The 11,666-nt window shown below is 38.7% G+C and overlaps 1 long non-coding RNA gene across 1 annotated transcript; it reads right to left on the reverse strand.

Annotated features, from left to right (window-relative positions):
• Positions 1-280: 280 nt before the first annotated feature.
• On the reverse strand, positions 281-11,109 carry LOC310723598. Its single transcript, XR_014532727.1, has 3 exons — positions 11,052-11,109; positions 3,925-4,058; positions 281-818 (listed from the first exon to the last, which is right to left on the reverse strand). It is a non-coding gene; the product is annotated as an uncharacterized lncRNA (long non-coding RNA).
• Between the last annotated feature and the right edge of the window lie 557 nt (positions 11,110-11,666).

Genomic DNA, 11,666 nt, shown 5'->3' on the forward strand with positions numbered 1-11,666 from the left:
AAAGCTTGTTCAACCTGGGAATTTACAGGAATTTACAGGTTTCCCACACATACTGTGTGCCCAATGTAAAGCATAAGAACAAAGTAAATTCTAAAATCACTCTTTTAACCTAAAAGTTTTCTGGGTTTTGCATTGCAAGCTAACTTTGTAAATATCAAATAACAGTAATGAAATAGATTTTTTAAAGCGATATTCAAAAGATGTGTATCAAATAATAAATGACGTTTATAGATTAGGATTGAGGCAGAAAACAGACAAATGTTCATTTGCGAGTATAATAATAACGGTGTGAATAATTGCATAGTCTGCATTTCCATAGCACAATGCATTTCCATGTGTGTCAGTGTGATGACCTCCATTTTCCCAGCTTCTGTGTGAAAAGAGGAAGGTTGAGTTTGGGTGTGGGTGTTCACTGCTCATGCTCCTCGGCGTGAGACTCAGTCTGTCGTGCAGCTGATTACAGAAAGCCTGTGCCAACTGTATCACTCCATAGCGCGGGGGGCGGGAACCACGCTGTCTGCAGCAACCAACCAGTTTAGCCCCAGCCTCCGCCATTTGCCTGCTTTCACTAACCTGTCCTGACAAGTAACCAGATTAGCGTAGTCTTCCATCAGTGCAGGGGAGCAGAAAGAGCAGATGGAGCCTTCAGCTCGACTCCCCCCTCAGCCCCGAGCTCACCGGCACACTGCTTAGCATGCACAATAGCTGGGGCCTGGCCCGCCGCAATCAGTGTACTATCAGCAAATTGCTGCTAACAGCTTTGCATGATGCTGTTCAGGGAATACCATGGCTCAGTCTTCATATGCCCCTGTACTCTTCTTTCCAAAAAAAAAAATAAGGGAACAAAACATGCACATGCTCAGCCAAACACCCACCACCTTAAAAGATACAGGAGTGATTAGCAAAAGCTTGACAATTTACGAACACAATTAAAGCTGCATGTGTGTATTTGTGTGTATACACATTTCCTCATTAGGCTTATGAAACACGAAAGGCACAAATGGGAAAACGGCAGAACACCCGTATCACAGAGAAAGGAGATCATCTGAAATCGAATTGGTTGACAGTCTAGAAGGGGCGAGCAGACGGAGAAAATTGAATTGTGCTATATAACACTCGTCATCTGCTGGGCCAAACTGAGCTTGTCTTTTTACAGTTTCTCTGATAAATATCACTAACTTTGCTCAAGTGAGCAGATGGGCCTGCTAATTAGCTTGGTTCATGCCGCAAGTTTGTTTATAAAGAGAGAATGGGATCCAGACATCTTGACACATTTTATTAACATATCATACCTTAAAGCTCTGCCTCTCAATACCCTGAAGGCATTTCACTTTACACACATGTACGCACGCACACACACACACACACACACACACACACACACACACACACAGGCACATCTTTACATACCATGTGCAGTGTACTGAATATGCATTAGAAATGTTATACAGAAACAGTATGCTTGTGTAGGTAAAAGATTTACAGTTATACACAGTAAGCTAGTAAAGCAAACTGATGCTATGAGTGGGTGGACATAACTCATGGCCAGTTTGTGTGTGTGATGTACAGAGAGAAGAGGTGGAAAAAAAGCTGGGGATTCCTGTATGTTGTCAGATCTGTGTCACCCAGTTTCCCTGCTGAGCCACTTTTTTCTAGCTTTAACCATAGTGGTGGCTCTCAAAGTGTAAAAAAGGGAACAATGTGGTGCTTAAAATGGATTGACCAAAAGAAACACTAAAACTGGTTCAACATTGGAGGGATAAATATACATTCTCTTAAAACTAAAGCCAAACCATGGCAAATTATCCTGCACAGTTTTTCCTTTAATTTGTCACCATTCTGAAGCTCTTTTTACCTTTACTGCTCTTTGTAGCTCTATTTGGCTCACTCTATCTCTCTGCCTCACACTCACTCTCAGCATCTGGCCAGTGAGTATAACAATTTACACCTACCCCTCCCAGGGCCTGTGGGCAGAGTCCAGGGCTCCTGACAACTGGCACTGAGCCGCTGCCAAGAAGACTAAACCACACTGAACAGCTGTATCTTTGAACAATCACGCAATATGGAAAAGTGTGCCCTCATACCACACAATTTTTTATTTCAACGCTATTCAATATGCAGCCAATCAATAGCTAAAGAAAGGTATGTCTTTTTTTATCCAGGTACATTAATTCTCCTCCTTGCACAGTTACCCACTAGTCAGAGCAGCAGGGCAGGGCATGCAGAGAAACTAATTGAGGTAGAACACACACACACACAGGTAGTATAAAAGAACACTTAAATTGCTGGCACTAAAGGGGAAAAAAATCCATCTATCCAAATATAGGGACTACAACATGATTTCAGCAGTTACAGTACTGTTGTGTGTGAAGGATCTGTACATTATTGAAGTTGTGTTTTCATTTTATGGGATAAATACAATTTTCCTCCCAGATAAACACATCAGCAAGTCTGTAAACCATATATATATATACTATATTCTGTATTTGTATATACAGAGCATTCAGACCCCTTTACTTTTCTGTATTTTGTGATTTTGCAGCCTGGTAGTACAATCACTCAGATTTTTTTTTACTTATTCTTCTGCACATTACGTACACCATAATGACATGAAAACAGAATTTAAAAAATGTATAAATAAAAAAAAATTATTAAAATATATCACACTATTCAAATCTTTGCATTAGCACAGATGCCTCAGAGTTTTCTTGATCATTGCTGAGATGTTTCTAAACCTTGATTGGAGTCGACCTGTAGAAAGGTTCATTGATTGACCTCTCTATTGAAGGCCTCACAGCTGACGATGCATATCAGAGCAAAAACCAAGCCATGAGGTTAAAGGAACTGCGCGCAGAGCTCAGAGACAGGATTGTTGCAAGGCACGATACATTTACAGGCATTTCTAGAATTCGGTTTACATTTAGTTATTATGGGGTACTGATTGTAGATTAATTTGAACAATTCAAAATAGTAAAAAGTGAAGTGTGTGTGTGTGTGTATATTATATACATACATATATATACACACACACACTAATATATATATATATATATATATATATATATATATATGGCTTGTGTGGTCCAATGCAACAGGTACTACTACTGTAGCTCAAATTGCTGAAGAAGTTAATGCTGTTAATGCTCAATGAGTCAGACCTGCTTTGGCAGCAAAAAGGGGAAAAACAACATTAGGCAGGTGGTCATAAAGTTATGCCAGGTCGGCATGTGCATGATGCATGTGTGTGTATATTATAGTAATATAATATAATTGTACATTTACACATACAAACATTTTAATTAGCTACCACTCAACAGGTGCAACTAAATGACACCACGTCTTTTTTCTTCAAAACATTGCTACCAGGGCACAGTCATTCTTAGCAGAATCAGGTAGATGAAACACTTCCTCAACCTCAAACAGTTTTCCCCAGTAGTGGGAGCAGCGGGGCTGAGCATACAGGACAGTGAAGGGAGGCTGATTAAGGAAGGAGGCTGGGGAAGGGGCTTGCCGTGTCCAGCCTACAGGCATGGCCCTGTTCCAAACCCTACACCAGCCTGCCTTTGAAGGGGGGAGTTCTACAATTAAAGTACCCCCCAGAATGACTGCAGCCAGCCTACAAAATATTATTTCAAATTCTCCATGTTTTGTAGCTGCTATAAGTTACATAAGGGCGTAAATGCTACTCATATTTGCTGCATGTCGATATATATACCATTACATAAACACACAAATACTTATGTGCATGCAAAGCTGCACCTTGTGGCCAAACACCCACTGTGCTCTTTTTTTCAGAAATAAGGATTCAGATCACCACAAAATGCCACTCATTCATAAATCTGGGCTTGAGAAAAGGTCATCTGCAGCAGGACAGGAAAAAGCATGTTGCAAAGGTTTCAGTTTTAATGCTTTAAACTCAGTCACCTTTCCTCTAATGTGCAGCTGAGAAAGTGGTCCTGCTTAGTGTTCGAACAGGTATGCTGTTATCACTGGTCTTCAGGCGATGGTGCTTTGGGGGGTGTTAGGCCCAATGAAAGACCACCAGCTACACTTCTGAACTAATGCATGGGTGAGATGGGTGATAACATTTTCATGTCTGAAAAATCTGTTTGGAGGTCATTCGAACCGTTGCCTGGCTCCTGTCCTGTGCATATCGATTTTGTACATTTTACCTTGAACATTATTATATTAATAATATAATAATAAGCAATGACACGACTACTGATAAGAAATGACCATAAAACAATAGTAAATAAATTAAATCAGTAGAATATACAAAAATTAAATGAAACACAAATGAGAAATAGTTATGATGGATAGAATTTCAATTTCCTTGTAAATGTCGGGGTTTTAAAGGCAAGGTAGAATAAGTGAAGCCTTCAGTAGCTGTACTTTGTTTTCCAGTTTAGCATTCCAAACCAGCATAGAAACTTGAAAAATTTTAAGGGAAACTCATTGAATAGGCATTTAAAGACAAAAAAGTCCAACATCAAACCACAAAAATGAACCGGATCCAGAAAATTAGCCTTATTAATGTTTAGTCAGCATGGCCCACAACATTTATTGGCGTACAGAGTAATTTTGGTGCAGTCTCAATAAGAGTGATTAAAATTTATTATAAAAATCATCTGTTTTTGACCATCAGATTTTTATTTGGGTTACCACTATAAAATTAAACAGAGTTGCTTGACAAATTACACATTGACATGACAAATTAAATTCAGTGTGTGTGGCAAACCTATTAAAGTAGACTAAGAAATGTTTTTTCTGTTTTGAGATTTTGGCTTCCTTAGTTGGGGAGGATAGTGTTAAAAAAATATTTGCACAAATGTATTTACTAATACTAAATGAAATTGGAATTTATCATTATTAATATATTAATACCTCAAATCACTTGAAACTGCAATATATTTAAAAATGTATATCATGGAAACAATTGACAATTTTATCTACTTCTTTTGTTCTTAAACAATGCGTCTTAGTCCTGGAGGTGACCAATTGAAGTGTCCTGGAACTTTATACACTATAAAACTGACAAAAACTAAATCATTTAACAGTTTTTTTCTTGGCAGATTCACAAATAAATAGGACATGCATGCCAAAATATAATATAATAGTATATACACATATACAGTATATATACATATACGCGCACACACGCACGCACACACTCACATTTGTATTTATAATAATTTTAAAATGTTTTCAAAATGTTTGTTTTTTCCCCTCATTAAAAATAATTAAAATAATAATAATCCTTTACATTTTTAGTCCAGTACATTTTATTGACTTAAATTATTTTTAGTTTAGTCTTATAAGAATTGTTCATTTAGTCCCATCAACCAACAACCTCAGATTTCAAACATTATACAAGATAAACGCTGGTTGACAATCTCCGCTATAATAGTGTTTATTTGGCATCTTCAGCATTATGTATGAAGACCACTGCATTCCTGACCAGAATTTCTAAAAGTTCCCAAAATAATAAACAAACATCCAGTGAAATGAATAAGGGAAGTAATGGGTAAAAAGACATGAAAGAGAGCAGAAGATTGAAGTGAGGCAACTAGAGAAAGAAAGAATAGGAAGACTGCTGCTTGGCAAATATTTGTAGATGTGATGCTGTTTTCATTGCTGACATCAACATAAATTTGTGTGGGGAACCCATGAGACTCAGCATGGGTTCTGCTATAAGTGAGGAAGAGAAATCGAGAATGGGTGAGAGCAAAAATGAAGGAAAATGAAAGTGAGAGCAGGGTGAAGGAAAATGACTTCTGCTCTACTGAACTGTGCTCTCTCCCTTACGTTCTCTCTCTAAGCAACATCCCTTATTCCCTCTCAAGCATGAGCCCTTCTCAACTGTCAATGGTACATGTACAACATATATGCACAAATATGTTGTACATGTGCATATGCATATACTAACATTTAAAAAAACGTATTCTGATCAATTACATTACTGAACTATAAACTATTAAACCACGGGCTTCATTTGCCATAGACTTCTTTTCCATACGCTTTTAACAGCAATTAGCATACTGTCGCGTGATGCTTACACCATAAACATTTATGTAAAATACTTCAACAATCTTGGCAATGCAAACTTGTTGATATTGCAACGAATTGAAAATTGCTCTCACAACCAATTAGTTATGCAGCCATCTTGTCCAAATCAATGGGCAGTTCCAGGGTCAGGACTAGCTGAGCAGCAGTGCTGAATCAGCAGCAAATCATGGATCTATGTAAGATGGCTGTGCCCAGAAGCATGCTTCTTGTTTTTGTCAGTGCTTGTCAGCAGCCACCTGGCCATAGCCGTCCAGAGGGGGTCCGTTATCACAGAGACCATCCCCAAGAGAGGGTCACGGGGTAGGGGCGAGAGGGAGATGCCACCTGGGGTGACTCAGGTCGCTCTGTGAATGCCTCACATAGAGCATGACCTGCTCAGTGACAGTATGGTCAAGTCAGTGTCTTTTAGGCCTAACAATGCAGGGGTCATCTGGAAGGTAAGAGGGGACACTAGCATAGACTATTTAGCAAAAGGTGGTAAAGAAACTGTATTTGTCAGACTAAAGAGGTGCCCTGAGGCTAGAGATTCAAATATCTTCAGACTGAGTTTGTTTAATATGGTGCACACGCACTGCGAGAGCCATTGGGAATTCAGACAGTGATACTTCACTGAGCTGGAACAGTGGAGTATTAAGTTGAGGATGGCCTTTCTATTCACTTTGGGGAATACAAACACAAACGCAATGAGTACACACTAAGAAACCCACTGAACCACTGAACTTCCACCCACTAGATTGAAGCCCTTCCTGACTTCACTACAGATATGCATGAATCAGTGAATGCAATGGCTTTGATTTGACTATAAAAAGCTTCTCATTAGTACACAGAGCCTAGTGCAGAAAAGGGATCCCTAGAGCAGTAAATAACACAGTAATTAGCGAGGGGACAAGCGACAGTTAGAAAGAGGGCGAGCTCTGTGGCGGGACTCGGGAAGAAAAAGCAGGCTACGATCCCTGCCTCCCATACCAACCTTAGCCTTTCCACTTCAGCTCTTCCCAAAGGGAAAGACACAATGGCTTAGCCTGCCAATGGGTGGCCCCTCCATGAAGACACAAGCAACACAAGCAGGTGTGTCTGGCTAGTCTACATAGAAAGAAAGGGAAGAGCTGTGCACCCATCCTTGTCCTCACACTCATCCATGTCCTTTGGACGAACAGACAGGGCAGCAGACTGGACACAGAGTCTTTCAAAAGTTCCAGGTGAAAGCCACTGCAGCTGGTCATACTGAATGGACGATGCCACAGTCCAACACCCTCTCTAATTAGCAATGCTAACAGGTCCAATCAAGATAACACCCTGCCATTATGGCTCGTCTGTCAAAAGAGGTGATGGATGATGTGAGGGCACTGCGATGGGTCATTCCACAAACACAGATGCCTATGCTCTTCGTGGTAGTTAAAACACACTAAGCGTTTTTCTGGGTGCAATAAATGATCTTGTTCACTCTAACCTTCAGTGAAGTCATGCATGTCTGCCTTAGAATTCAGATACAATGGAGCTCAATTAGTATTTAAAGTTAACCTTTCAAAGTAAAAAAATTAAATAAAATCCATTGCATTCAGATGTTGGGAGTTTGGCATAGCGGTGGTAACTAAATGCCCATTGTAGTTTTATAGTAGGTGGTAGGGGTGGCTAAGGGAAAGCATTAAAAAGGAGCAAGCTCTCTTATTAGAGGCACTGATAGCATAAAGATACCACTACAGGGTCAATCCTGAAATTGGGTTACGATCATTGTTTTACATGCAGCTTAGTGCAAAATGTGTAATAAATAGATTTATATTTATGTTAAAAGGGTGATTATATATTATATTATATACACACACTCTTACTCTGGGCCAAGTGAGTCCAAATCAACTTTTATCACATAGGCAGTTCAGTTGTTACGTTCCACCCAATACCACGTCAAACACCTAAACACATTGTTGGTAGGAGAGGTCTTTTTTTTTTTTTTTTTAATCATATCAAAAGTGCCAAACAGGTCTCTTTTGAATTGCTTTCCTTTTCAGCTACATAGCAAGCCTATTGAAACAAGTGCACAGCATATGTATAAGGAACACCCACTGACACACCTTCAGTTCCCTGCACATTCCTCAAGCTGTAGAGCCAAATACACTCCATCCAAACCAAATAAATGATTAAGTTCAACACACTAACACCCAAACCAGCAATGTCCACACGGCTTCATGAAGCATGCACTGAATATAAGATGTGGGTATTGTGACAACATTATCCCAGTCAACCCAGATCATGCACAGAATTAAGCCTTGATCGTGGCAGTGTGAAATATTTATAAAGGCTACATGAGATGACTGAGGCCTGTTGGGAGAAATTTCAGCGATGGCAGGGCAGAAAGGCAGCTGAGAGTCCTGGGGGTTTCAGAGACATACCACATTCCATACAATTAAATGCCAAGCAAATAAGAGATCTTCCTCTAGCTCTCCGGATCGCAAGCTGTGCAGGAATGACGTTTAACATGTGGAACTAACAAAGACATATTCATTTAGGATGGCTGTTACACTGTTTTACACTGACTGACTAATGGGGTGCATACATTGGGGAAATAAAAAAATTGGCACCACAGTGTCAGTTTGTATGAATACACAATGTAATCTTCCATTTTTATACTTCTTACTATAATATTGTTTTCCACACAGTCATATGTTCTAGAACAAGATTGTATATTGCATAATTATTGTATTTGTTTAATCTTCCACATATTTCCGAAGATTGAGCAATGCGAGAAGTAAACCTAACGTCATTGTCTTTAATACAAACTGATGAAAAATCTTTATTCCATTCTATTTCAGTCGTGCAAAATGCAAAACACAAACACACAGCAGATATTACAATCTTTATTAGCAATCCACTAAATTTATAGAAAATAGATGATTTCTCGTGCTAGATATAATTCTTTGCACAATAAAACCTTTGGATAGGGTCTAAACCTCAAAGCAGAGGAAAATAAGTTATTGGTAATTTTAACATGATGCATTTTTTCCTCCAAGGCATTCAGTTCAACACAAGATTGGGGAATTTTAACACATTCAGGAATGGGCTAATTAAAAATCTACACTCAGCTTTGCTGGCACAGAAATCAATGTGCTTAATTAATTAATCTATACATCACAGCCACAAATGCACCAGAGACAAGCTCAGCTTGGTCAAAACAATGAAAGGGAAAAAAGAGAAAAGAAAATCAATCCAATAAAAGACACGGCTAAAGTTTTTTAAATTTATGTTTATCTTAATTTAGTCTTTGAAGATAAAAATCACAACTGATACACATGCAAAATGTTTCTTACTAATTGACAAAATATTGAGGAATGGACCACCTTTGTAAAAACAATGCACATAGGCACTCATTGATGTCTATTCATGTTCAATGACATTAACCAACAAATGCTATTATTCATTATTACAAATGCTTTGCCCTCTGGAATACTTTCACACGTCAGACTGCTTGAGAAAATCGCAACCCTAAAGCAGCTCTCAGTCCACTGAGAAGTGCTAATTTGTAAACGTGTCAGCTTAGTGAGAGAGAACAAAGGGTTATTAATAATTCCCATGCCCTTGTTCCTTCCAGATTAAACTAAACAAGCCAATATTTCTTTAAACAATTCTCTTCATCTGACCTGATTGCATAAATAATCTGTCCAATTCTGGATGTCCTGAATATCCCAATGTGACATGTCTCATTCTTAAACAATATAGTTTGACATTAAACCCAAATAATATAAATATATTTGACAAATACTTATTATACAAATATGCATTAAATCAGTATTTAGTGGCTTAGCTTCACAAAATCTGCATTAAAAAAATTGAAAAGAAAGAAATATTTATCCAGATATTTCTCTCAGCTGTTATCATTTAAGGAAAAAAAAAACAAAAGATTTTGCATTTACCCTAAGACACTATAGTGACCAGTTGGGTGCACAATTTGTTTTGACTTGACCATGACCATGTTCTGTCTTATTTGTCCCACTTTCTCAGCTGTGGCCATGGTGCACGCCTCCTTTCTTTAATTCACTTCCACTCCATTGCACTCTCTTATCTATTATCTGGTGTTTGTTGCCATTTCTTTTTTCCCCCCTTTCTTTGTTTCTTTTACCCCAAGAATCCAATTAGGCTTCATTTGAAATGCAGAAACTGTGAGAACTTCAGCCATTCATGACCAGAGATAAGCAAACTAATTAACACTAGCCTCTTCTCTGAAGGAAGAAAATTAAAAAATAGTCATAGATTAGATTGGATTAGATAAGTAAGGAGGCCAGAACTTTATCTCTAAATGCCACTATATTTTTCTCTGCTCACCTTCACACACCATCCAGTTTTCCCCATGCTTCTAAAAAAAAGTGAGGAGGTAGGTAGGTGTGTGTGTGTGTGTGTGTGTACGCACATGTGCATGCATGAAAGCATTTGAGCTGACATTCATAATTTTGACTAATTTGATTGCCCAATGCTTGATTTGATGCATAGCAAACCATACAGCAATGGATGAAGCAAAGTTGATTGTTTGCTCTAATGGCCACCTCTTCGAAAAAATAAACATAAACCGCAGGCATGCTGAGCCTTGTTTACTCCAGACTGCCTTTCTGTCCAACCCATAGGACCACCCTGCAAACACTATAGAGCCAACTTGCTCAGATTGGGTGCCAGGTGATGGGGGCATCCATACCAGAGGTTAGCAGCACCCCAGTGTGAACACAGGCCTCAGTGTTAGCACAGGCATTAGTGTGAGATTAACAACTCTGAGACTCACCCACACAAGATGCTCTTAGCAAATACCACTGTGGTTGATTAACTCAGGTTAGGAAAATACCACTTTACAAGTATTACAACTAACAACCACTGTTTTACAGGCCTTGTAAGAAACATATGAAACTAACTCAAGGTCAGTGAATTTTTTTTTTTTTAGTAAAAAAAACAAAACAATTATGTGTGTGTATATATATATATATATATATATACACATAACTAAATACCATGAACTATGATCCTCAATTCGCCACCGAAGCCCATGCAGTGGAACCACCATGGAAACCAAACTGAGACCAAGAGTGTTGTGAAAGGTGAGACTTATATACATATGCTAATCAAGGGTGACAAGGAACAGGTGTGAGTAATTAGTGACATGGCAGTGGAGTGACTGCTGGGAATTGTAGTCCAGGGCCATATTCCTGACATCAAGTGCTTTGTGTTACATACATACATAAACACAATAAATAGATAAAATAACAGAACAAGTGTGGGCATTTAAACTGTTGTTGTGATATAGCACACAGAGACCTCAATCACCTCTACTTTATATATTTCATATACAAACTCTTTTCTATAGAACAAAAATTTCATAATCAGCCATTCAAGATGAGTCATGCTCTATAAATACTGCTAAACTACATAAAACACATGGCTCAGCAGAAACAGAGGGAAGCTCTTTTCCAACCTCAGGAATAAAAAAAAAAAACAGCAACTTGACTAAACTCAATCCAGAGATTTTTTTTCAAACGGAACCAGGAGCCCCCTATCAGCAAGGCAGTAAACCCGGAGCTTAGCTCATTTCCCCCCATTGCCCTCGCCACCTCCTCAGTATCCTGTAG

Source organism: Silurus aristotelis (genome assembly GCF_946808225.1).
Source record: "Silurus aristotelis genome assembly, chromosome: 3".
In the NCBI taxonomy this organism is placed as follows: domain Eukaryota; kingdom Metazoa; phylum Chordata; class Actinopteri; order Siluriformes; family Siluridae; genus Silurus; species Silurus aristotelis.